The sequence below is a fragment of the Chlamydotis macqueenii genome, chromosome 24 (assembly GCF_036417535.1).
Source record: "Chlamydotis macqueenii isolate bChlMac1 chromosome 24, bChlMac1.mat, whole genome shotgun sequence".
Taxonomy (NCBI): Eukaryota; Metazoa; Chordata; class Aves; order Otidiformes; family Otididae; genus Chlamydotis; species Chlamydotis macqueenii.
Window position 1 is genome coordinate 3,652,383 of NC_141579.1, and position 26,516 is coordinate 3,678,898.

Sequence of the window (26,516 nt, forward strand, 5' to 3'; positions counted from 1 at the left end):
GTAGGGGGTGTGGATTTCTACTCGGAGTAACCACTGGGAAGGAAGTAATGTTCATTAAGTGTGCAGGCAGTGCAGGACTAAGCATGCTCAGTGAAAAAGCTTTTCTCCTTTGCCTGTCAAGCCCTATGTTTGAACTCATTCCAGAATGCCGGATTTACTTTCCACGAAGAAACTGTACCTGGCTGGACTGCATTTTTCTTTCCCTCCGTAGTCACCGGAAGATTGGAAACAATATTCTTCCGATGTGAGCGCGCTCAGCAGTGCAGCGTGCCTGCATGCAAGTGAGAATCTTGCAGTGGAGGAGGAGGACAAACTTTGCTACCTGTGAAATGAAGACTTCTTAGGTCAGTAAGGGGGGTGCAGAGAAACTAACTTTTCCAGCAGCTTTTGGCTTTTAAGTAACGCTTTTGTTTTCTCCTCTCCTGTATCCCTTCCCATCTTTAGCAGAGCTGAACTTCTCTAAAAGTTTAGCAGCTTTCTGATTGTTCAGCCTCTCTGATAAGGTAAAGTTGTTTGAAGTGAAAACATTACGAGATTTGTGGGAGCTGATCTTGGCTTTTATAAACTTGAGTTGCTGGTAGCCTAGAGGTTTGTTTACTTTACTTTTTCTATTCTTTCTTGTTTTTAGTGGCTCCTATAAATGCAATCCTTTACTTCCAGTGTGTATGTTTTAAAAGACTGTTCCCCCTTCTCTCCCCGCCCTCTCCTTTAGAGCTGAAAATGAGGCTTGTTCTTGAATAATAAACTCTATATGTTATCAAGCAAATCTTGTGCCTTGTTCATGTGATCATTTTCAGCCTGAGCAGAGATGTGGGGTGAGAGAAAGCAATTTTACTTGGTAATAATGTGTTTTAATATAATAGGCTATTGCACTTCTAAATTTTTAAGTGCTCTCTACTTTTTGGTTTTAAAGGCATATTTAGAACTATCTCCTGAGGTTTTGAAATATTTCCAACCTTAGAACAGGGACGGAGAATAAATCTGTTTGAGACTTTGTGCTGCCTAATGGAGATTTTTCTGAACATAGGCCAAATGGTCAAGAAACAAAATGACCACTGAATAAGAAGTGAAATTGATTCAAATAATTAGAAACTTCTGTAGTTAATGATTGTTTAAAATAGGTCAGAAACATTGGGCAGCTTCTGATGTTCAATTTTGTCCTCCGATTGCTTATCAGAAGTTAGCGTTTAATTTTGTAAGGGTATTTTGTAAATACAGCCTTCAATGTTTGAACTATGTGAATTTTATAAACTTGAGGTAATGGAAGGAGTAACTGTACATACCAGTGTAAATTCCTTGTGTTCAAAGGCTATTAATTTGTTTGTTTTAAACTGAAAGTCAATTTCCCATGCAGAGGATCTCAGTAAGAAAAAAGGGTAGCAGGTTACTCATCATGCGTACTCCTAGTTGCAGGATGAGAAGTGCACAGTGTTTTAGAGAACTGCAGTAGATTATTCTGCTGCTTAGCACTCTCAGCTGAAAACTCTGCCGAAAAAAGCCCTCAGCATCTCTTCTTTGCACAGGGAGAGAGCAGAGCAAAACTAGAAGTGGCCGAGTTACAATAGGTCTCTCGGCCGATTCCCACCGGGATTACCTGCCGCGTGTCCATGGAGGGACGGAGAGCAGCTAGGCCAAGCAGAAGGAATCTGCAAATGACCAAAGCTGAAGCTCTCTGATCTTTCCTTACGCTTATCCCCTGAGATCCAAGGAAGTTTTTGATGAGAGAGGGCTGGGAAAATTTCTTTGCATTTTTCCTCCTCTTTGATTTAGCAACCTGCAGGGGATTATGGAGGCAGTCAGGGTTGTGCTGCAGATGGGCACGGATTCAGTCTGGCCACAGCCTGGTTTCTCCCCTCTTTGCACGCAATGCCTCCATTTCCTTAGCTGTGAAATGGGAAGGGTGACCAGGAGGGTCTTTTGTAAGGTACTTTGCATATTTATGGCAGATAAATGTCTTCTACTTGCAGAGAAGTGATAAACCCAGGCTGCAAAACTGCACATCCAGATTTGGGTTTTGAACGCTACCTTTTGGACCGCAGGTACACAGATTTAGCTTAGATCCTTTTAGTGACAGTGGAAAGGCAAAATACTGTCCTTATCCAGACACAAGCAACATGGTCTCCTCTGTGCTATTGTTCATTTTCAGGTATCCAAATCCAGCAGCTTTGTATGAATCCACTTCACGTGCAAAATATAATTAGGGACAGGAAATGTTTTTGGATTATTTCATTTCCCCTCCTGGGGCTGAGATTTTGCAATTTATAGGCTGGCAGAAGTTATAAGTAGAAAACAACTCTTAGGCCATGGAGCCTAGGTCTTAACCCTACCTGTGATGTATAATAGTGAAGTCCATTAAGTGAGTATCAGCCAGATTTTGGCCAATAAACCATTTAGCCTCTTGTCCATCTTTATTTTCATTCCTCATCTTCCCAGGTATTCCCAAGGCAAGTCCACTAATGTTAGTTGGTTGAATTTAAATCCTACTTTGTTTTTGGAGCAAGGAAGGGGAATTCCATAGTTCTTGGAAAGGCCCAGGTCTTTCTAAGGTTTCATTTACCTCCAGAGTGGAGCAAGCTGTTGCAACCGTGTGTAGCATAGTTTTCTGTTTAATTTGTGTGCTGAATTCTAGCCCTTTGAACAACTTAAATGAGGAAAATCTTACAATACATCTCTCCTCTCTGAGTTCCGTCTGTGATCTTACTCTTTGAAATGGAGGCATATCTTCTGAAACCAGCCATAATCAACAGACAGAGGAGAAATTTGAACAGAGAAAGCGGGAGGCGCGGGAATGGGATATCTCATACAGCCTTCAGCAGTAGGTTACCTTTGCTGTGAGTCTATTCCTATCCTGGGATGTGTAGAACAGCAGCACAAAGGTCTTGGGTTTCTGGAGCAGTTAACTGTGGCAACTTTCCTGTTTCAAGACATCCTACTAAGGCCTTTTTTGAAGATGGTGGGTTGCTTAGAGCATTTTGAGTATCAGGATGTCAGGACCTGTCTGAAACACCCTGGCTAAGTCACTTAGAAAAGCAAGCCAGCTGGTGTCTGGCACTGCTGTGGAAAAACAGACCCCAAACGGGTGTATCGCTAATGGGTCATTCTTGACCTACAGATGCTAAATGTGATCTGTTCAGATAATGTACCGTTGTGATTATGGGAATGTTCTCCAGAACTGGGCAGGACTTTCCGTATTGCTAAGCGCAGTCAGGTATAAAACAAATAGGGGATGATTTATTTTACTGAAACCTGCGCTAGATGAAATTGTATCTCTTCTGAGGAAGCACAGAGTTTGCACTACATGTCAGAATGTGCAACTGTACTTTTTCATGTCTAGCACGGAAGTGGAAAGGCAAAAGCTGGTAGTGGTACCTCAGGCAGTATTTCTGAGTATCGCAGGCAGTAATGTGGATTATTGCCCTGTGCTTTTGTCCTTGAGAAGAACCAAGGAACAGTAGGGCAAATCATTGTCTAATGTTTGTTTTGAGGCAGATGACTTTGGTCATGGTTGGGAAGATCCTGAATGTGCCATTCTTTCCCCACTTTCCATGTCCCCAAGAGCAGTGTGTGAAAGTAGCTGCAGGGAATGAACCATGTAGGAGCTGGAAGCCTGTGGTCCGGCTAAAAACATCTTTACAAGTTCATAGTAAAACTGATTGCCTCGCCTGTAATTTCTGGTGGAGACTGTGTGTCTACAAGTAACACCTTTTCACCAATGGAGTTTTCACAGCTCCACCACTCTGGAGGAACCACATCTGAACCTGTCCCCTCAGTCACCTCTCGCTGAGGTCTGCTCCTGAGCCAGTCATAGCCACACGTAGAGCGTCGGTGCCCAAGATTACTGTAGGATTAAGAGCTTGACTAGTGCCTCCTCTTCATTGACAAAAGTGAAGAAACCTCTTTCTTTTCTCTGTGCACTGCTGGGTTTACAGAACCATCCAAAGATGCAAAGGCCTTCAGAGCAGAAGTGGCACAACAGGGATGATTTCTGAGGAACACTTTTCCTCAAGGTGTTGATTTTACTGTAGTTTTTCCCTAGAAGGCAGAGAGATGCTGTGGGTATTGGCACATCATTGCTACGTGTTTGAGACATGGGACAGTGACTGTAAGCAAAAGACAATCCTTTAGTGCACCACTGGTATTAATGGTGACTTCCTCCATTAATTTTTACAGGTAGCAGTGGAAATGAAAACATTTCTATTTACGATATTGTTCACAGACTCCACAAATGTAAGTACAAATATAGTTTGAAACTACACTGTATTTCACCACAGGTGGAAGTGCAAGTCTAATGATCAAAGAACAATACACATGTTAATGTTGTGTGGGTTTAAAACAAACAAACAAGGATATCAGGGGAAAGTTACACATATGACATTCTCTTTTTGGCTTTGCATGAAATCAAGGTCCATTTGGATTTAGATCTTGCTGTATTTGGGCCAAAGTTGTCTCTGGGGAAGTCTGTGAGGGGACAGAAGAGGAGAAAAGCTTTTAGCTCTGTCTATTGAGAAACCTCCTGGGTAGCAATTTCAAAAACTCCTGCGGGACTGAGGAGTCTAAGTCCTATTTTTAGAAGTATTGCTGGAGCTTAAATCAGGCTTTAAAGCTTTTAGGAACCTGAAAACGCAGGTGGGAACCCCGTGGGATCTATGAAGTGTCTGAGCAGGTTCCGTGCCTCGCTTGGAGAGTTAATACTTAACTCACCATAGGGGCGTTAGTAAAAACCTGCATGAATCTTCATATATTCCATATCCTTATAAATCTTCTATCAGCTCAGTTTCAGAGGAACTGTGATTCCTAAGTACTGAAGCCTGAGTTTAAGGTTCTCCACGGATGTAAGTGATTTTGCATATATTATCCATTGCTTTAAAATCACAAGTGAAAATAATGAATGCAACACAGTATTAGTGCCTGTTGGTGCCTCCTGGTCTCATTCCTATGTTCACCAAAGTTCAGGGGATTTTTTTGTTTGAGGCTTCAATTTCTGCCACTTGAGAGTCTGGAGAGTGCTGCAAAATTTAAGCTGAAGTTCAGTGCAGATTCTTATCTCTGTAAAAGTTTGTGGGAGTTGCAGCCTGGGCCAGAATTCAGCATCTGGAGCTCCTTCCCAGGCAGAGATGCAAACAAGCAGAATTTTCTGCATCGATATGCAAATTCTCCAAAGAAATGGGTGCCTTTCTGAATTGCCTCTGTGTTGCTGTTGGGGTTCAGGTGGTTGAAAAAATGAGCTTTGTGTTCACAAGGCAGCAGGGACCAGGGTTTCTCCAAAGTGCCTTTGTTTGGGTATATGTAAAGCTATCAATGCGTCATTCTTTCTGCTTCAGCTGTTAGAGACTCCCATCTTCTCTATTGATTTTACCCAGAATGCTTACTGCCCTTGAAGGTGTGACCTGTACCTCAGGCTAATTTATTTCTGTCATGGCTGCGGCATTTTTTAGAGGGCAGCGGGGGTAGAAGAGAGAACAATGAATTCAACATGGAATATAAATCCCAAGTCTGTAGCCTTCAGACATTCCAGTACATACCGCGCTCCATTCTCCCATTTGGCATTCTGCACGGTCTTGGATTAAAAGAAAAAAAAAAAAAAAGGCAGGCATTTGTATAACTAATCAGGTGAACCATTCTGGGGTAATCCCTTTGGTCACACACACTGGCATGTATATTAAAATTTTGCTAGGCTTCTAAACCATTTACAATGACATCCTAGTTTATGAGCCTGAATGAAAAGTCTCACCTTGATGGCCTAAAAGCATCTTGGATCTTAACAGTGTTGCTTTAATCTATTGAAATTTGTGTTGTGGAATGTGGATGGACAAATACATTGGTTTTGTGCTGAAAACTCACTTTAGATGATGGTGGGGGTGTGATGGATTTTTAAAAAAATTTATTTTATTTTACATTGCATCACACATTCTTTCCTGTTCAGTTTTTAGAGACAGTAATGTGAAACCTGAATGATGTGTAAGCACAGAAGTTTAAACTCTATAAATACTGAGCTTAAGCCCCTGGCCCCTTTCGTTATTCTATTGGAGTAAGTGGGTTTTGCTCTCATGGCCTGCCTGTGTAGCTGAAGTCTTTCCCTCCTGCCCCACAGGATTTCTCTGGGGCAAGCATTGCTTCCAGTTCCCCCACAGAAAGACTGAACATCATGTACTCCAGTTAGTTGTGGAGAACTTTGTTGGAAGATCTTGTTGGGATGATACCATGTCCTGGGGATGCATGCAAGGACTGGGATACATCGTATGGTGTTCTATGGACTCCCTCCTCCCACCTTGCTTAGGTTTTTGATCTATAGCCACAGAGTCCTCTGAAACTGGAGGCACAAAGAAGTGAACCCTGGATCTCCAATATGATGGTGATGATCTTGAATGATTTCCAGGACTGACTGGCTGGACTCTGCAATTTAGACCAAAGTTTGGTGTTCAGGTTTGAGTTCATTGACTTCTCCAGCGGAGGAGAGGGAGCTTTAAGGAGCTATATCAAAACACGAGCTTCACACAAAGCAAAGTTACTGCCTTCCTTGGAAATTTAGGGCTTGTGCTTCAGAAGGGTTGACCCAGGAGTACCTGGCCCAGGGTTAGTGCTGTGGGTCAGGGTGGTGAGGCCAGCTAGGAAGGTCAAGCTTCAGAGGAATGCAGAGTGCTCTGGAGTTGAAACATACGAGATTTCCAGGTGATTTGCTGGGAGCCGCTGCCGCAGAAAGCACTAAATTACCCCGGGATAACTGAATTTAGTGAAACTTCAACTGGCCTGACCTGAATTAAAAGTTTATAGTTAAATCTTGTTACGTACCACGTGATTTGGGTTCCAAGTGAGTCCATGTCACACAACCATAAATGTTTGTTTTTCTTCCCCCCAAACATTTTCTGCAGTGAATCACTCAGAAGCATTTCTGTAGCACCTACTGTGGTAGAGAGGAAAAGTGGAACAGGAGCTATCAATTCAGAGGAGAAATGTGAATAAAAGGAAGATTTATGATTTGTACAAGGGGCAAAGGGATGCTATGCCATAGGCAATGAAATGGCCTGTTGGTATAAAGTGTATCTTTTTGCACCTCTGTTTTCTGCATTTGGCAAACGTATATATATGACCTCCGCCAGCATATTGGTTGTTACTCACAGAACAAAGCAGGCAGGGCTGGGCATCCAAGCATGTAGTCTCCTTGTATCTTGGCATCTTTGTGTTTATAGGTCTCACTCTTTTTACTTTGCCCTCAATGGCAATAAAGTATAGCAAGATCCGGTCTTTTCATAGTATTGCCACTCTCCTAAAACAGAAGGAGGGAGGAAAAGAAAGGCAGTTCCAGCACAGAAGAGACCCTGTGCTCCTGTAAATGGTTCCTTGGGCCTCCAAGGAAAACCTGAAAGAGAGAGGGAGAATACAAATGCTTAACGGAACGAAACATGGTAGCAGCCACCCTTGTGATTTAGCACAAAGCCTTAGGGTCTGATTTATCTCTCACTAGTAACAGATTCAGAGACTAATTCTGGCTAGAACCCACCTCATGGTTTGGTTTGGTTTTTTTTGGGGTTTTTTTTTTTTTGGTAGAAAATCACTAGAGAAGAGTTACCCAAAATAGTATTTCTCCAGTTTTCCCATGAGTGCTGCATTTTTAATTGAAATGGGGAAATATTGAGTAGTTTACAGCTTGGAGGGAAACCTTAAGATTTCAGTGTTTCTTCCGCTCTTGTGTTGCCAATATCAAAATGCTTTTGTACTTCACGTATAGATCAATATGTGCAGCTTGGTTGCTGTTGTGTGCCTGTCCCTCCATGAAACTGACTTCTTGGCAGAGAGTCTTCAGTTTTTACTGCAGAGGGTGGTGCAGGATAGGGTGAAGGTTTCTGCTGTGGACAAGTTTATCTTTTTCTGAGGCTCAGTTTCATCTTAGCATCATGATAGCCTTTCATTTCATGTGTATTTGGGATGGCACCCACTGGACAGGTGTGGAAATTAAAAAAGAAGAATAGAATAATTATCATGCCTAATACCCTCAGTCGAGTGTAACCCCTTATTGTGTTAAGTGCTGTCCGTACTATGAATCTATGACCCTGAAGACACAGCAGTCAGAAGATGCTCAGTGTTGTTGTTGCCAATTTGCAGAATTGCCCAGCGTGTCTCATCCACACAGTTTTGTTGCCAGTGGAGTGAGGAAGGGAAAATCAGATCTTGGGTGGGAAGATGCCTACGTTTTTTCGGTTTGCTGTCAGCCTGTGATGGGCCACCATTGTTTTGGAGACTGTCACCAGGCAGTGTTGCAGCTTTGCTTGCTGCTGTGAGCTTTCTGTAGTAGTGTGCTTGCTGTCCTCTCTGAGCCGCTGGTGGTGGCAGTGCCTTCCTCAGGAGCTGCTTTGCAGGAGGAATTTTCCTCCTTTGGTTTTAGAAACCCCTCAGAGCCATCAGCACTGAAAGCATGTCTGCATCCAGTTCACGTTTGCTTCATGTCTTGTGATTTTTCATCCTTCACTGTCTGTCCTAGAAAGGTATTTGTGTGCCCAGTTTAACCCCAGAGGCAGCCTCATGTCAGTGATGGGAGAAATGAGTCCCAGGGCTAATGGCAGAAACAGAAAGCACTAGCATGTCAAAGAAATACTGCAGATAAGATGTATAAGGTGTAGTGGGAGATTTTAGGAGTGAAAAGCATTCCAGTAATGCAACTGAGCAGTTATTATTATTATCGTATAAACTGAAAACATCAGTCAAATTTTCCAGCATGCAAACCAAAGGAAAAATACCTAAAGCTGAGTCTGAGAGGGGTGCTTTGCAAAATTATTTTATAAATGAGAAGACCTCTTGTATGCTTCCCAGATGTACAATCTCCCATGTCTCTTCTGTTAGGCTGATTATGGAATGCATGCATTTATAGCTCAGAGCAAAGGGAGAATTGATTTCTGTGTAGAGTGGTGTGGATATCGCTGTGTTCAAGGTAATTAAACATTACAGCTGAAATGCACATGCACAGATCCACCCTGGTGTTTTGGTGTGGGAGAGTGATGCATAGGTAAAATGCATTAGTTAAACTGCACCGAACCCCTTTGTGGTCACTCTTGTTCGTGGTGAAAGCGTTTTCATTTAAACTTAATTCACTTCCGCAGTAAATTTGTTGAAACCCGATTAAAGCCACTTTTATTGTGAAGTAGAAAGTCTATACAAGGGTTTAAATGATGCTCAGCTAACTTACCTTGAAAATTAATATGGTTTAATATTTTTTGAGTGCTCTGGTGTAGACGGACAATCTGGCACAAAAACCTTATATGCTTTGTCCAAAGTCCGCTTTTGATTTTATCGTTCGCTTCTTGGAGTATTTGGATTTTTTTGCCTTTAAGACTGAGCTCCAGGCTAATGTGCTAATTTCAGCTTTCATAAAATAAAAAAGGCATGATTTGTTGCAGAGAACATCTTTGAGAATATTAATCCCAAAGGTGTCAATATCTGAATTCAAGTAATTTTAGACTAATTTTAAAGGTGTACTTGCTTTTGAAAGTTCGGGTGTGTAACTGCTGAAGATTATTCAATACCCTGGAGGGAGTGATGGATATTGAATTCTAGTCAGTGTCATAACTGGAAATCTAATCTCTGTAAAATTGAGCTCGTGGCTTAGCACTGAGTTATTCCATACGTAGAGGGAAAACAGCTTGGCTGAGCGATATCCCTGGTTATGATGAAATTCAGCTAGGCGTGGGTTTGGACCTGGCCAAGTCCAGCTGAAACTCCCAAATGTGAGCGCACACAGGGAACGGACTCCAGAGCGTTTGGACTCAGGCTACAAGGGAAAAAATAGAGCACATTACATGGCTTAATGCATGACCAAACTCTGTGCCATGCAGTGTACAGGCTATGGGCTGCAGAAAGCAGGTGAGCTGTAGCCCCTTCCCATTAACACATACCTTGAGCTGTAGAGCAGCACGGACCCCTTGAACCTGGGCTAACAGGCAGTTGTAGAGACTGAAGGCAGGCAGGACATGGCGAGAAGTGTTCCTCGGCTGCAGTTAAATCATAGAAATGTGCAACTCTGTGTAATGGGTATCTAAAGTTTTGCTATTAGTACTGTATTTAGGAATGGAGGTATTTGACAGACCTGTGATGGGTGGGGGTATAATAATTTTATATAGACTGGGACCAAGACAAACAAAAATCTTTTGGGTTTCATTTCCACTTGTGTCGCTGGCTTCCTCTGCAAGCTTGAGGGGCAAGTAATTTAAGAGCTGTGTGTGTCTCAGTTTCTTCACCTGTCAGTTGGGGGAATGACTTCACAGGGGGACTGGAAGTATCATTATAATGATACTTGCAATGTGCTTTCATATGCTAGGTAGAAGGTGGGAGCGCTAACATGTACAAGAGAAAAAGAAAAAGTAGGTTAGCTTGTCTGAGCTTGTCATGCTTCTACTGTGTCAGCAAACTCGGGGAGACGAGAGAAAGAGAGATCAAAAGAATACATTAAATTAAAAAGTAAACAGAGAAAGTTAAACTTAAAGTGGCAAGTAAGGAGCTGCATAGGACCCGTTCTCTGCTTAGCTGCATTAACCTTGCTTTTCCATCGTATGCCAAGATCTTTGTTACCAGCAACACGCCACCAAAAGTCACAAGGCAATTCCTGTGTCTGCCATGTGGTCTTCAGCTCCCATCGGCTCGGGTGAACTGGCCCAGCTGAGGTTGCTCTGGCTTGGAACAAAGGCCTTTTGAGGAAGGTGGAGGATTTTTCTCTGGTGATGGAGGAAGCAGGGATTGCTCTCCCTGGACTGGTGTGGGACCTGGTACAGCTCAGATGCTTGGAGAGCTTCCCTTCACTTTCAGAAGGACTATCCTGTTGAACTTTATGTATTCTTACCTCTGTCACAGACGTGAGAGAGTTAATTTACCTTTCTGTGCTTGCAGTGATCCCTCTCTGAAAGCTGCTACAGTTACAGAAACCAGCAGTATCGGGAAACAGCCTTCAGAGTCTGCATTTTTTCCCTCTCTCTTTGTTGCGGTAGGAGCAAAAAGTCTCCATGCGGGCTAGCTGTTTCCTCTAAGCTTTGTCAACACGTTCACACTAGGTTGGGCTTCTGCACAAACGTTTCCCTCGGCTTCAAAGTCCCTGTGTCAAGAAGGCAGCTCTGTAATGTGGTGCTGTTGTGCATCGTGTTGCGGTAGCTCAAGCAGTGGTGGGATCTCCTGTTGGAGGACAGATCCAGCAGATTGATTTGCTGCCTCCACGTTTGTGTTCCTACAATATGGATTCATTTTTGGAAGTGGCGAATGTGTGTTACAGTCCTTCAGAGTTGCTGCTGTTTGGCATCTTTCGACAAACAGGCGGCTGTAGTGCTCTCTCAGCTGTTTAGACACAAGGAAGAGACACGATCTTTCCTTTTCTGTCCTTTCCTTACCCTGTTTGTTTTGAAGGCACACTCTTTTGGAGAGTTAAGATGATCAGACATAGTTTTGAGCTGTGGCTATATTCTATTTAGTTTTATCTGTTCTGTCTGATAATGAAATAGGCCCAGGGAGTCTTCATATGCAGGTCTGTAATACAGCGAGTTTTCCATATCAAGTAGACTGAGAAGAACAAAAAGCATAAGCGGGAAAATTCGTGGCAGTCAATATATGAAGGGTTAGTTATATTTTTACAGAATTATAGGTAAAACACTAGGCTGCCAAAAGCAATTGTACCAGCTGTAATCTTCTTTAACTGTATCCAGTCAGAAAAGATGAAAAATTGGTTTCCTGCCTTTGAAGAATGGAAACATCTTTTTCCGTATCCACCTGTTTTACTATAATAGATTCTGGATCCACATAATCATAAGCAGAGTTTGATGGAAACAAATTGCACCATAAAGATTATCCTAAAACTCTGCCTTTTGCACCGTCAGCAGCTGGGTAGTTTTTGAAGAAGTGCTCAGTTTGCATCCTAAGCCTTCACAGACTGCCTTATCTGTGGCAAAGCTGGACTACTTGGAACCATGGGCTGTGCGGTATAATCTTATTTTTGCACATGGTCAGACTGTTTTACTGTGTGTCATCTGAAATGCACCCTTCCTTTTTTTGAAAACCACAAGCAACCACGAGCTTCCGCTGAAGTGCCAGAGAACAGTAAATTTTCAAACGGACTGAGTGAGGAGTAAATAAAAGAGTGGCAGGCATGTAGCAGAAACCTCTTGGAAAACAGAGGGGAAGATGGCATCTGTCAGAGACCTTATTGACATAAGTGCCTTTTCCTCAGCCAACTGAACAGAAAAACACCTATGCTGAGGTAACACAACCCAAATGCGGGAAAGCCAGCCACTTTAAATGTGGAGGGCAGGATGTGAAGCACACACTTCTCAAAGAGATTAGGAATAGGGCATGGAAAGTGCCGTTTGCTTTGTGATCTGCAAAATCTCGCAGTGTAGGAGAGAGGAGGAGGGCAGCAGAAACATCGAGCTGCCTCACAGCAGTTTGTGTGCCACTGGCAAGGAAACGGGGTATGGAAAGCTAGGCAACTCTGTGTATTTATGTTTTAATGCAAATTGAGCCACTTGTATATGTGGTAGCAAGAATGTCTTGGACATATTTTAGCAGATTTGTGTAGTGGTGGTGTTGAGGATCTGTGTAAGGTCTGTAGAGAGATGTAATGGCGAAGTTATGGGATCTCCTTCACCTTTCAAACCTTACCATCTGCAAAAGGAGATTATTTCACCCAAGAAAACTTTTTGGAAGGCATGGAGCTTCAGAGTCATCCAAGTGCCTGAGGATTTTGCATGCTGGTTCTCTAGATCAGAGCCACAGGACCTGATCAAGCTGACCGTTGTCACAGACACCAGTGAAACAGGGAGATTAGCTTGTACAAATGCTCTCTTGCTGAGATAGCTTTTCATCATCTTACCCAGTACGATGGTCTTTCTACTTCTTGGGCAATAGCGGGGTAAATCTTAACCAGCTACTTGTCAGAAGTTATGGAGACTGTGTTAAAATATTTCACCAAGGGTTTTTAGCAAGTATTAGAGCCAGCTTTGATGAAAGAGAAAATGTTATGCGTTAGAAGTGGTAAGAGACGTATTAAAAATTATGTCTATCCAAGGAGCTTGATACTTTTTGATCGAAACCTGACTTGCACACAGTTTTAATTGCTGCCTTAATTATGAGACTAAAGAAAGTAAACTGGTAAGGTTCTTGTGTATTTGCACAACTTAGGGTTCCTCAGCAGGGTAAGCACAATTAAGTGTTGCCATCTCAAGGGTTTCTAGCTGCTCTAACCATGAGGAAGAGGCAAAGCATGGATGGGGAATTGGAAAAAGGTATGGTGTGGGCTACTTTCTCTTGCTGCCCCAGTTTTTCTGTCCATTTTGCACTGTAGGTTTTTAATTCTGATGCTCCTGTAGGTTGTTTCTTGTGTGGTAATATCAAAATAATAGCTCTGTTTCAATGTAGTGTGGGTATACTAACAGCATTACTTAACTTGAGGGTGATGAAGAGCTGGTACAGCTGTGGTCTCCTTGTTGGGAGGCTGGCTGGCTTGCTGCTAGCTGAGGTACTGCTCCTGGTTGTATCGTGTTGACACACGCGGTGTTGTATAACAGAGCTTGCATTAGTCCCCTTTAGTTTCGTCCTAGTCATCATAAATAACAGTTTTAGAAAGGGAACTTGAGAAGAAGGTTATCCTGAGAAAAGGCCTCTAGGGAGATAAAGGTGACATATCACTTGATACAAAACAGATGATTAATGGTGAGGTTTGTAACTCCTACTTTGAAATGTTAGCATTTAATGCAAATGTGAGCTCTATCAGAGAAGATAATAATTTGGCTTTTGATTCAGAACTGCATATGGCAAGTCAGTAGTATCTACTGTTTAAAAGAAAATTGGAGTTACTGAAACACCCTCCCAGCCTCCTTATTTTATGAATGCATTCATTATAGCGTGCTTAGTTGGTTGATTGTTAGTGATGCCATAAAATAGAGGCTATCTCTGGTGTTTACAGACTTCTGCTTGTTTTCATGGTTCCCTGATTATGCTGTGTAACTGCTTACCCTTCATGCCATCTTGTGAGGATGTCAGACCATCATCAGTTGAACAGCCTGGTTCTTGTTCCTCTTAAAAGACTTTTTTTTCTCTTCTGGGCTTTTGTGCAAACCAAACAGCAGCCACTTTCCATTTTGCTAGTGGTACCTAAACTGTAAGAAAAGCTGGCCACTAGCCAATTCATTTAAGTCTCTAGAATAATAGTTTGCTCTCTAATGAATAGTCTGGCTTTAAATCTCTCCATTCAATTGTGGTGGCACTCCTGAAGTTGACAGGTACTTATAAGACACTGAGGAAAGGTTATTTGCTGGGTGTTAGTTTCATTGATTTGTCCAGAGAACCTTCCAGTCATTCCTCTCCACATTTCAAAGGCAAAAAATAAGATAAAAAACCAGGCAGAAAATTCATTAATTTTCTCATATTCGGAAGTCACAAATAATCCATTCTAGGTAAGCAGTTTCCTTATTTTTTGCCTGTAGCTGTGGGTCTATCCAGTATTACATGTGTTGGTGGCCCATTATTGGTATTGAGAGTGCAGCAGCTGAATTTGGGGCTCTGTTGGATCAGTTTTGCGAGCATATCCAGAAGGAGTTACTTTCTGGCCCTAGGAGCTTGTAATGCCAGTAGCCCTGAGAAGAAGAAGAAAACAGGGAAGGATGGATAGTTTTTCCATTGTACAGATGGAGAAATGTTTGATGATTTGCCTAGGCTCACACAGCGAGTCTGTGGCAGAGTTGGAAACAGAAGAAAGTATCTTGAGGGCTAAGACAGTGCCATAACTGTAAGACTGTCCTACCTAACACAGGTTCTTCTGTGTGTATCCTAGAAACATACTTTATATAGAAGTATATTGCTTGATAACACTGTCTCCACAGATTTGTTTGTGAGTACATGATTTTATACTTTTATGTCTCTGCCCAATATAATAGAATTCAGCTTCACAGTTAGCATCATCTTATTCTAAGCAGAGAAACCGAGGCACAGAGCAAGGAGAGGACTTGTCCTGGCCATCAGGTACATGTGCTAATCTTGGACTGGAATCTGGGTGCTGCTTGGGACTGGCTTGCAGTGAGCTGGAGTAACACCACTGTTACTAGATTTATTGCTTACTTCATCCTTCTTCCCCTGTACCAATAAATCAAATGCTACCATTTTCTTCGTGAAGCTGGAACTTAATGAACTTAAAAGCAATCTGAGGAAGGAGTCCTGTAGTACAAAAATTGGCTGTGTTCCATTTACAAAATAAAACCAAGAGTAGTGGCAAAGTAATTTTTACTGTAACTTCAGTTTACTTTAGACTGCAGCCACTCCCAGGAGTTGCCGGTCTGTTTGAAGAGCTGGTCCTGATAGCAGAGTCCTACAGCTCTGTGGGTCAGCCTTTGCAAGGGAGGGGATGGTGGTACAGAAGAAGACAAAGGGTTTAGATGATGTGGAGTGAAAGCTGAGGGGTGAGTTAAGAGTAGGAAGCAATCAGAACAGGGGTGTGCCTGGAACCTGCAGGTGAGGCTGGGAAGTTTGAACCTGAAGAATAATGCAGTAGAAAGTCAGTGAAGCAAGGAGTGCTGTGGTCAGAGTGGACCCTGAAATGAATGGGAACATTTCCCACTGTAGATAAGAGGAGAGCATGCCCGAGGTGAAGAGTTCTCAGCCCAGGGAAGTTATTAAGTGTCTGAATTCCTGGCGGCTGGCCTGAGGACATTGTTAAGAGAGGAATGAAGTCAAGCGTGGACCCCCACTATGACTTGGCTGAATGATATTTAATATTTAAGCCTTTAAAGTGGAGAGAACTGCATAGGAGCACCTCTTAAAGAGGAAGGAACACAATCCCTGTTCAAGAACTGTGTGCATTCACCATGATTTTTGTTCAAAATTATGCTAGAAAATTAGCTTAGTCTGAAAAGAAGCTTTGGAGAAGTGACCCTTTCCCGTTGAATCACAAGTCCTAATCCCTCCCATCTCCCCTTTTTACCCAGTGTGCTTTTACTTTTTGCATTGGTTTGATTGTGGCCAGGGGTGGCAGAGTGCGTGGCTCTCAGGTGGTACAGCGTGAAGCTCATCAAAAGTGAAATAATACCTGGGTTTTTTTTTCTGTAGCAGTTTTACTTCCTAGAGGCCAAAGCATTCTGTGTTATCCCTGTTTGATAAAGGGAAGTGAAGGACTGGAGAAGGGAAGTGACTTGTCACCCAGCAAAATGATAGTGCAGACAAAAATGGAACCGAGGTCTCCTCTTGGTGGAGAGAAATCAGTCAGACTGCAGCATTTTCTCCAGGATACGGAATGGAAAGTCTATTTTAGAAATTGGTCATTTCAGAAATCAGACTGTACCGGAAACTGAAGGCTATTTTTTAAGGAAACATATCTGGTTCAAAGATGACTGAAGTCACAGGAATTATTTCCATTGCTTTCCACGGGAGCAGATCTTTATTTAACAATGCATGGTAACAGGCAAGATAACACCCAACAAACTGTTTCCCATCTCAGTGCTCAGGCTCTGCAATAAATACTGCTCTTCACTTAAAGCGTGGTCAGCTGTTAGACTTCCATACACAAAACGGTCAATTGACTTCTGTTTGAAGGAGGAAGGAAGAAGAAATGGAGATGAGGGTAAATTGCAGCAACAGGCAGCACCAAAGTGAAAGAAAGAGGAAGCAGCACGTATTTGCTTCTCACCTGCTAGAAATTACCCTGCAGCACAACGGCGGCAAGGCGCAGGAGGAGGAGGAGTGGTGGGACAAGCGGCCGTGCGGCCAGCGTGCTGGGAACAAAAGGCTTTTCTGTCTCCAAACACTGTGCACCAAGGTGGAAGCTCCGTGCTCGCGCTGCAGCTCTGTGTTTCTCAGGGCTTTGGTTTCACCAGACAGACACATACTGTGGAAGGGTTTGGAAGGGCCGGCCCACAGGTCTGGGCGATCTCTTGCTCCCTAATAGCACTCCGGCTGCGTCCTGCTATTGCTGGTCAGGGTTTTACTTGCAGGCTAATGTTACAGTTGTACCAGAACTCGTTCCATATTGGCATTTGATCCTGGGAGAAGGGGAAAGATCTGGTCAATGTGGTTCTCATTAGCCAAAAAAGCTGTAACATGCTGGAGTCATTAGTAGTTTGTTGATTGAGTTAACCGTGCAAGGCGGGCTGCAATTGATCATCTGCATTCTCATTAAGTATGCTGCAGTCTAGGAGACTTTGTTACGAAACTGTTTGGAGGACATGAGGAATCTTGGTTTCAGCCAAGAGCACTAGTTTCAAAATGTCTTTTGGCTTAAAGCTCAAACTGTATAATTAATATCAGAGATGAGACTGAGGTATAGCATAAAAATAATCTTTCACAAAAGTGTTACTACGCAGGGTCTTGTTTCAGCTCAACATGGGGAGAGAGGTCGGGGCTGAAACTTGAATCCAAATCTAAACTTTCTTACTGCTGCAAGAGGCAAGGGAAGCGGTGAGGGTCTGTGGCTAGAGGATTTCCATTTGGAACTGTCTAGGAGGTATTTGAAGGAAGGAGGCATTGCTGTGCTTCATTTAAAGATAATGAGATATAGTAAACCCTAACCAAATGTCAAATTCACCTCATCTTTGCATTGCTCATAAGATAGTCAATAAGTTAAAAAGATATATATAGAGAGGTGATATTATTTCACTTTCAAGAAATGGGTGAACAGGAGGTTCTGAAGAGTGTTACCTTGAAAATATATCATGATCACTTTAAACCTTGTCTATGTCTTTCAGCTTTTGAAATGCTGAAGATCACATCTTGAGGGAATTTGTTAGAGCCTTTGAAGTATTTTTATGTTAGGCCCCTATGGCAGAAGATTGTACAGATCAAGAAAGTACCGAGTAGATTTATTCACAGAAAATGCATTTAAATTACCCAGCTATATGGGCACACATTCTTCATTTATAGCCTGGTGTCTGGTCTCTGAAATCCTCCCAAGAATTGAGGTCATAGAATTTGAAAATGAGCTTCTGTACACCATACTTCTGGCCTTTCAGATGTGATGTAGTCTGTACTGTGTGGTAAATTGGACAGAATTCAGAGAAGAGCAACAAAAACGATTAAGGAACTGACTTACATGGAAAGATTAAAGGTGTTACAAATTTGTGGCTTGGTGAAACAAAGACTACTGCAAGTTGTTGGAAGTTTCTGGAGACAGGAATGCAGCTTCAAAATCCCTGGTCTTGTCTAAACTTGTTTTTATTTGTCTATTTGTTTTAAAGCAAAATCTTTTTAGAGCAATATCCTCATCTAGTGTAATTTACCGCAGTTCCAGTGAAAACAATGGAGCTAAGGGATCTGTGCCAAATTACACTGTCTGAAAATGTGGCCCTTGCGCTTTTTTAAAAACTGGCAACAGCAGGAGTGGAAGCAGTAGTTTAGGGAGGCAACTGGTGTTTTAACTCCTGCAAGTTAATTCCTAGTGTATTCGGAATACAGACTGGTTAACTGCGGAAGATATTCAGGCATCTTCCTTCTGTAGGGCCTCTGCCTTTGCTGATGCCTGTTCTGGGGCAAGAGTGCTAATGAGCAGAGCCAACACCAGAAAGCTTAAAATTTTGGTTAGTGCTTCAGCTGAATATTAGGAAAAGGATAGACTGAAAGGACACTTCTATTGCCTTTTTCTTCACCTGCTCTTGCAGAAATACAGAGAGCTTCTAAGCCAATAGAGGAAAGTCTGACATAGTCCCAGAAAATGGAGGGACATAGCCATGAGAAATACTGAGGTGTAATCCACTACTGAATGTACATGACATCCCTCCTTCTGTGCATCGTTTGCACAGGGGAGCAGTCTATAAATACCCCAATTAGTAAGTGTAGCTTGTTGGAGTAGGGTATAGCAGCTCATGTTTTCAGCCTTAGAATCCCTTAGTTCCGTCCTTGCCGAGTTGATCAAGATGGTGGCCGCTCTGCAGACACAAGGAACGAATTGTTCCCGATGGTCCATGGGGATTGAATTACAGTTAGACTGAGCAATTAAAGACATGGGCTGACTCTTAGGAAAATTAAGTGTGAAGCCCATTGTACTGCAAAATAGTCTCAAAAGGGAAGTGATGGAGGGCCCTGTTACTCGGGATGTGGTACTTTTCCTAAGGACAGAGTGTTAATTGAAGCATTATGGCCGAATTTTAACTCCAAAGTTAATTTCTGACTCCCTTGCATGCTCCTTGTTCCAGCTGGCTAGGGAGCTACTCTGTCCTGGGGCTGAAGTGTGGCGTGGCTGGGTTTGCATGGTGTTCAGAAGCTACCACTTTTCACGTAAGTGATGGCTTCTGTGAAATGGGTGAAGCTGCCAGAGAGCACGGGAAGGAGATGGAAGTGCAGTAGCTTCTGGATGGAAGTTACTACTGATATCGGTTTCCATTGTAATTCATGTGTGATCTTCACTGAGGGATGAAAGCGGCCAAACCTCTAAAATATAATTAGGACTAATTTTCAGTCTTGCCAGTTGCATGAAAAAAAGCAAAAGCGCTAAAAGGGCCTGTGGAGACTGTGCTGCCCCGTTCCCTTCATCCTGATTTCTCAGGGTCAGGAGTGGGGCACAGTGACCTGCCAGATACCTCATCATCCCTGTGATATCCAGCTCAATGGGTGAATAGAAAAAAGAAGAAAACATAGCCCTCCTGAAATGAGTGTTTGGAAAATGGAGATTTTGAGTGTGTGAATGAGACGAACAGTCAGACAGGAATACCGAATGTGGACCGAAGATGCCAAGGGAATTGTTTCCATAGAAACCATGGAGACTTACATGGCTCCCCCGTCTCAGACTTACAAATTCATATGATTATCTTAATGGTCAACATAATGGATTGAAAAGAGGTAGGTGATTAGTAAAATTTGATCGGAGTTTGTTGCAGATGTAGGGACCATTGTGCTGAAGTCTCTGTCTGATTGCAACTTAGAATGGCTCATATGCTGAGCGCGTATTGCTCTGATTTGCTGCAGTAAATCAGGATTAACTCCTGAGCAGTGAATGGTGTCCTACTGGTGTCAAACAAAGGGAATCAGACCTAGTTTCTTTTAATTAACTTGAAGAAAAAAGGTCTACATTTGTTTCTTGATGCATTGTTCTTTCACCTTTGTCGTCCAGTCCTTTTGCATGGCTGCAGACATAATCTTCTGCATGTAAATCAATACCATTCAGAAATGCCTCAGGAAATATTGTTCTGGATGTTACTCAATGGAAGCACAGGTCTTTCTGTGCCAGAATTTATGAGGGGCCTTGGGAGTCTGTTTTCTTCATTTGTTCATGGAAATATTTCTCCTCTGAAAATCCAGGATGTTTAGGACTAATTTACGTTGCTCCAGCCCCTTCAAAGATGCAAACACCTAAACATGGTGGGTTTGCATTGTATTAATAGGCTTCTGAGTGTAATATGGATGATGCCGTGTTTAAATTAATGAGCTTTACTAACATTAACAAAGGGCATTTAACTTTCATTTTTATGAAATGAGAGTGTTCTAGGCTTTTATGGGTGGCATTTCTGCTTTTTGGTGTGCATATTGTTTCCAGCGGAGGTTTTTGTGTGGTACTGTTGACCAGTCCTGCACAGGGGCAAGCAGAAGGGTTGCCGTGATACTTCAGGAACAACTGATAAGATGGTTCTTCCGATGCGCTGGGAATCAGGAAGGATGAGAAACATCCTATGGGAAAATCATCAGGGGGTTCTCACCCAGAAACCAAAATGTATCCTGATAGCTCCTGTAAACCCCCAAATGCAACACCCTATAGGAGCCAAATTTTGTGTGGGAGAAGAAGGTAAACTGTATAGTCTAGGTCTGAGAAACCTGGAGGTTTCAAACCGTAGTGCAGATGTGTGGCTAGGGCTCCTCTGCAAAAGCCAGTGGTGGCCTGGCCATCTGCTCTGATTCCATAGTTTAAGCTGGGCTGAGCTGACTTGGTCTGTCTGATTTTTAAAGCAGCCAGAACTTCACAACCCACAAGCTTAATCTTTAATGATAGTCATCTGTGCTCTTTTTGGAAGATGCTCTGTCTATGTGGAGAGGGAGAGAAGAGCAGGAAGTGAAGACAAGACAATTTTATACATGATTTCCAGTAACTGATGTTTGTGAGCAACTGTCCCATTATCCAAGACAGTAATGGCTCTACAGCAAGAAAAATATGTGGTGTTGTCTTTCTGGGTGTATGTGGGGGGAAAGTAGAATAAAAGCTAAAATTATGGGGGGAGTGGCTCCCTTCTTTCCTCTTGGTTTCCCCAAACTCTCAGAATTGTCAAAAGGTTGCTGATGACCCTCGAAGCCTTAAGGCTAGCCCAGCTCTGGGCTGGTCTCTTGAAAAGTGTACATAATGCTCCCGCAGCTCCAAGAGGAAAACATCCGAGGTTTGGAAAGGGTCAGCCAGAAATGACATAGCTGCAAATATGAAAGGAAATCAAAGAGCTGCAGGGTTCCGCCCAGGAGAGAGGAGAGCACAAGAGGCAGCCGGGCCAGCCAGCACCAAAACAAGATTAACAGGAAGAGACGCCCAAAGAGAAGCATTTTTCCTCCCAAACTTCATGTGTGTGAATTCAGTGCTTTCAATTGCCTTGTTTTAAAATGCCCTTGCTTGAACTAATTAGTGAGACTGCTTTTTCGGTGCTCCCAAGTTGCATGTTTTTGTGGTGAATTGAGTAATGTTTGATATTTTTCTTAAGAACCTCGATTGCAGAGTGATAGGAATCTGTCGGTAGCACTGAGGCACCCTAATTTCATTTGGAATCTCTGGATACTAAAATTAAAATAACAACACCATTTATAAAGGAAAGTGGAAGTGTTTTCTGCATTTCCACACATGAAACCTGTAAAGTGTTGTCACGCAGACAGTGCGTGAATTCCTTGATGACATTCCTTGGTTACTCCTGTACTGTGAGTTTCTTTTCCATAGTGTAGTCTTCTAGGACTCTCCTCTTACTTTGCTTGAGAGGAAGGTAGCATTTACAAGAACATGTAAATGTCTTGGACTTGCAGGTCCTATTTTGAATTTTAAAAAAAGTGCTTAAAGGCCAGAATTTGAAAGGTATTCAGTTGATAATGACAGGTGTAGGTTGAAAATGAGATAAAAGCCAACAACAAGGGAAAGACTTGGTGTCGGTGAGGTTTCTAGCACCGTCTGTAGAACTCTAAATGCCTTTAAACTGCTGGTGACTTGTAAACCTGTGTAAGCATTCCAGGCTTTTTCTGTTTTCTTCCTTAGACTTTAACACAGAGGTAGTCAACTTCCCTAACCCAAAGTGTATGTCAAAACATCCTGTGCCAGGAGTGCCACTCTTGTGCTGTGGGTTGTGCTGGTTGTGCAGGCAACACAATGGTACTGGCAACCTGTGCTCCTGTTAGCCCGTACTTGGCACAGGGATGCCCAGCAATCCTGCCTCCGGTGCTGTTGTTTGTTCGGAACACGTTATGAGTTGAAGAGAGGAGTGTATCCCGCCCTGTGTGTGTGCAGTGAGGGTTGGGAGGTAGTGGGGACCACGGAGCAGTCGCTCCTGGTTTCCCAAAAGAAGGAGAGAAAAGGTGCAGCCTCTATCCAAACCCGCTCTATTGTGAACACTGTTGGTTAGTAGAAAGTTGTTAGTTTTCTGAAGGTTTTTTTCCCCCCATCAATTAGTGAGGAGCATAGCTTGGACCAGCTTTGTCAAGCTTTTAATCTGGGGAGGCTGTTTGTTGCTGAACTGCCTCTGCATATGAAATGTTATTGGTTGCCAGCTCACACTTCCCTGACCCATTTCCAGAGCTATTTCATTTGATGGTCTTGGGTGATCTTTCTGAAATTATTTCTTGATTTTTATCTGAAATCCATTGATAATGGTTATTTAAGCTCTTTCTGTGCTTTCTGGTTGTTTTAATTTCAGGGAGTACATTGAGAGGTTTAAGTATGTATTAGTTATCATATTGATGGATCAGCCAAGCAAGGAACATTTGGAAATTCACGTATTCCTTTTCATTGACCTGTGATATTTGAAAGATAAGCCTCTTGCATGCCATTAGCAGTTTGAACATCTATAAACATTGCTCAGTATGCTTAGATTTTGTTTTGGAGTAGTTTAAGTATGTACATGTAGATTTTTCCTTTAATCCATCCAAGAATATTAATTGCCCATTTGATTTGCTGTTTGCCATTTATTTAATACTTTTCCTTTAAAGTAGTATTGGTTTAGTTTGTGCTGAATCAAGTACACTGTTGAAAGCCAGAAAGATCTAGCACACTGAAAACTAGCCTGCAAAATGAGAACTATTGTGGTCTGTGACTGGCACAGACGTGATTTATATCCTGGCTCAAATTATGCACCTCTGCATCTCACTTCACTCGACTGTAAAAGGGTGAAAGTAGCACCTCCCCCTCATGAATGGGATAAGATTTAAATAGTTTTGGTACAATATGATGTTCAAATTGTAGTGCTTGCATTTTATTAATGGCAGAGGTGATTTTGTATAGGTTCTCAAATATGTGAATGATTATTCACAGCTTTGTGCTGCTAAGCAGTTAAACTGCTTGTCAGAATTGGGATCCAATGCACTTGAAAACCGTCAGAGGGGTAGTGGTCACCTTCTGTTGCTGGCCTGTGTTCTCTTCAGATTTGAGCTAATCCTCCCAGATTCATCTCCGGCGTCGTGCAGTGGAGGCACAGAGGCTATCCTGGGAGTGCACCTGCCTTTTGAATCCCATGCGTGGCTCTGCAACGGGATGACAAGCCCTTGGGGCTCCAGTTAGACGAAGTGGGACCATCTGTTGCAAGATGCTTTTACTCATTAGCATCCCTTACATCCATGCCAGGTCTTACCCTGTTGAGTTTGGATGCATGATCAACCTTTAAGTATTTGTGGAGGACAGAAATGGCTTGAAGGGTTCTGCTCTGATGTGACAAGTGTTCAGCTGAAGAGCTTCAGCAAAGTTCATGTGCAGGTCCTCTAGTCTGTTACAACATGGTGAATTGGCAGATAAACCATCTCAGCTTTGGTTTGTGTGGTTCTACTGGACAAGTCTCAGCCACTTTGAGGTATGACACATTATCTTGTCCATCGACCTCATAAAAATAAAATGAAGTTGGTAGACTAATGCTCTACTTCTGCTAAGGCAACACCATTGGTGGCCACTGTGCCAACTTCGGTGTGAAGTAGTACCCAGTGGAAGTACAAACACCATCAATGCTTTGCTTGTGAGGCTATGTGGGATTGATACAGTGTCTCAAAGCAAACAAGGAAAAGGAAGAAAGTAACTGTGATTCGGACCACCAAAGCTAGATGAGGAAAAACCTTAATCACGTAACTTATCCCAATTGCAGGGTACACAGGATCTAATGGGTTTGTCTCATCCTGTCTCAGCAAGTGTTACAGCACTTCTTTCTACTGAAAGTTATCCCAGGGATGTGTCTGCTGTCAGTGCTGATACCCTTCTGGTTAAAGTGCGTGCCAGTCCACTGGAGTTCCAGTTCAGTGTTGCAGTATGCTGTTGTCCGCAGGGGCAGCGTAAACGGTGTTGATTTCTGTAGCAAATGTGGTACGATATTGCTGGAGCCACTGATGCATCTGTAAATTGAATTAATTGGGGTAAAGTGAATGGGCTTTGAAAATGTTTGTTAAAAAGAATTTGTCCCTCAGTATGTTATATAGGAGGGATCCAAGGAGATCTCTTCAATCTTTAACTTAGGCAGTCCAGATATGAAATCAATAGAACTACATGTACACCCTCTCCAGGAGTGTCGTGAGGCTTAATTCACTGAAGTGTGCCAAAATCACTTCATGATCCTTGGATAAGAAAATAAAATGCAAGAGCACACAGCTGTAGGAGTGGCAAAGAATATCCTTCATTTTAAAATTTCGCAAGTATGCACGATCTCCCTTGCACTGCCTCTCTAGATTCCCAGTAACTGCCGCAGGAGTTAGATCTGGTCCTTAGGCAGAGAATTAACCTGGATTCTTCTTACAAAACACATCTCTAAAGTGAAACTTTTGCCTATATTTTTCCCAGAAGATTCTTCTCTTTCAGTCCAGAATTTTATCAGCAATTCTTATGCTAACAGGGGTCAGGAGATGAGATGTTTCTCACGTTACACTTGAAGCTTCTCATGAATAATGGCCTGTATCACCTCTATTGTCTGTCCAAAACATAAGCAACCAGACATAAGGCCAGAGGAGAAACTTAAAGAGTGCTGAATAAGCCAGCGGGACAGACCAAGAACTAAGATAGTCGGAGAGTGAAACAAATACAAGGTAGAGCAGATGGTTATTTGGGGAAATATCTGAGCAGATTAACTACTAGGCAGCTAGAGAATGAGTCAGTCTCTAGTTAAAAAGTACCCTGAAATCTTCAGAGTGAGATTAACAGAAGCACAGATGAACATCACTGTAGCCAAAATAAATTAGAGGTCATTATTCCCTAGTGAATTTTCTTAAGTGTTAAGTAGAGCACATCAGGCTTTTCGCAGAAATCTGAGGGGGGTTGCCATACTTAAGACTATCACTTGCTCCTGTATAAGGGCGGTCTGTCCATTTGGAAGCAATTTTTCCCCATCAGTATTGTCCTTCTCTTGTTTCTCGAATTAATTTTTTCTTTTTTTTCATTCTCATATATATGTGTCTGTGTGTATTGTGTACGGAGAAAAAAAAGCTGCAGTTTGAGCAGGATGATAATTCCAAAATACATGGCATTGGAAATTGCCATCACAGAAATTTTACTTCCCCCCTAGCCCTCCAATCTTTTTTACTTTTCTTCAGTAAGACTGCAGCTGCCATCTGATTTGTATTTATATGTGCTCTTTATAGATGTTAATACAATAACAGATTAAACCTAAAGTAACTGTTACTACACAGAGAAATCTCAGGGTCTCATCTTGCAAACACTAATGCCTCTGAATAACTTTAATCTTGTGCATTGTGTATTTGAATTTAATGGGGACTCTTACATGCCAAAGTTTCGCACGTACATGGATGTTTGCTGCAACTTCAGACTTTCCCCATATGTTGATGTCAATTTGTTTTTGCAACCTCAATATGGGTTAGAAACCTAAGTCTTTGATACGGTTTGTATATGTTCTACAGGCTTCATTGTACCAGATTTTCAATTGACAAAATGGCCCCAAACCTCACTACTGTTAGTGAAACCTACTTATACCAGACTAAGCTTGCCTTACAGAGGGTTCTTCAGTTGCTTTCTTTGAGATCCGAGCAAGCTCATAGGTAATGTGAGTTACAGAGTGGTAGCACTGTTTTTACAGTATCATCTTCCCACCACAGTTTCTGAAGGTGAATTTCTAAAAGAAACTGGATTGTAAAACTTGGAAAATCATATGATAGCCCAGTGGCCAGTTTTTGTGCTTGTATAAATAGCTGAAAGTGTCCAGGACCAGACAGTGGAGATGTATCCAACTTCTCCAGTGTAGCTGGCCTCTGATCTCTGTGTAAGGGCTCAAGGTAAACTGAAGAGTTCAGACTCACCGTGTCTGTTCTGTAGGGTCATCTTTTCTGTGTAGAGGCTTAGATGCCACAAACTGTTTAGAGGATTGTAGTTTTATCAGATTTCCACTAGGATAGAAAGTTTTGATAAATCCATTTCAGAC

General features: G+C 42.4%; 1 long non-coding RNA gene across 1 annotated transcript in view; it reads left to right on the forward strand.

Annotated features, from left to right (window-relative positions):
• Positions 1-219: 219 nt before the first annotated feature.
• The window catches only part of LOC147597881 (uncharacterized), a 38,961-nt gene continuing 12,664 nt past the window's right edge, over positions 220-26,516 (forward strand). The window contains exons 1-2 of the long non-coding RNA XR_015261062.1: positions 220-344; positions 4,171-4,227. This is a non-coding gene — a long non-coding RNA (uncharacterized LOC147597881). The remainder of the gene's footprint in view (positions 345-4,170; positions 4,228-26,516) is intronic.